At 29.5% G+C, this 1,055-nt stretch overlaps 1 long non-coding RNA gene across 1 annotated transcript; it reads left to right on the forward strand.

Annotated features, from left to right (window-relative positions):
- On the forward strand, nucleotides 1-454 carry LOC107575483 (uncharacterized). The gene is made up of 3 exons (XR_001607880.1): nucleotides 1-11; nucleotides 141-203; nucleotides 391-454. It is a non-coding gene; the product is annotated as an uncharacterized lncRNA (long non-coding RNA).
- Nucleotides 455-1,055: the final 601 nt, after the last annotated feature.

The following is a 1,055-nucleotide window of genomic DNA, read 5'->3' on the forward strand; positions in this document are numbered from 1 at the left end:
CTGGTTTGCAGGTCTGTTAAAGCTAGTTAATCATCTGTTGCAGCTAGGCATTTCATGTAATTGTAGAAATGTTAATAAAAATAATTTCAAATTAATATAACATTATGTAACATTATTAATATCAGTGATTATAATAATAGGGGGAGGATGGTACCGAAGGATCCAGTGGAAGTAAAGGACATAAAGGTTATCGAGGAAAACCGGTACACTTTCATTTAATTTACTTTTTGCTTATTTATTAATGTTTTAAAAAGTTAATGTCCAACAAAACAATCTTGTCTTTTTAAATTATATTAATTTACTTAACATTATAGAGAAGTTTCTGTATGTTTGCAGGATACTTGTTTGAAATGTATCCAGTTATGTTGTATTATGTATTGATGTGATCAGGGAAACACTGGTCCCGAAGGTCCTCCGGGTACTCCAGGAGAGAATGGGATGGACGGACACAGGGTCAGTCAATTGCAAACACTTTCTTACAGATTAAATAAATACTTATATACATCACAAAACATTGTCAGTTTAACCCTCTGGTCCTCTTCGGTCGGAACTGACCGAAATAAATGTTTTTAATTTTTTGCTTCATTGGAATGGGAAGACACTTGGTGACTTTTGTAAAATTAGTTATGTGAACACAAAGAAAATCATGGACATGATTCGAATATGTTAAATAGTTGAAAAATAAAAAAGTAACACTTGGTACCTTCGCATTCAAAAATGACTGTGGAAAAAATAGCTCCTAAAAATTGTTGCATAGAATCATAAAATCCTCTAAAAATTCTAAATAATAATAATAATAATAAGAAATATATATTATTGAACAGAAATATTTTACATTGGTTTTCGTGAAAGAAAAACAAAAGGTTACATTTCAAGGCTTTGTCACTTTTGACTGCAAAAATACAACAAAACTGATGGGGCTGAGAGATTTAATATAATTGAAAAAAAAAGCTCATAAATATTTTATAAATATTGCCAAATATCATAAATTCCCCTCGCAATACTAACTAGTAATCAAAAATATATTACATAGATTTTCCTGAAAAAAAAAAAAA

Source organism: Sinocyclocheilus grahami, unplaced genomic scaffold, assembly GCF_001515645.1.
Source record: "Sinocyclocheilus grahami isolate Dianchi unplaced genomic scaffold, SAMN03320097.WGS_v1.1 scaffold2670.1, whole genome shotgun sequence".
NCBI lineage: Eukaryota > Metazoa > Chordata > Actinopteri > Cypriniformes > Cyprinidae > Sinocyclocheilus > Sinocyclocheilus grahami.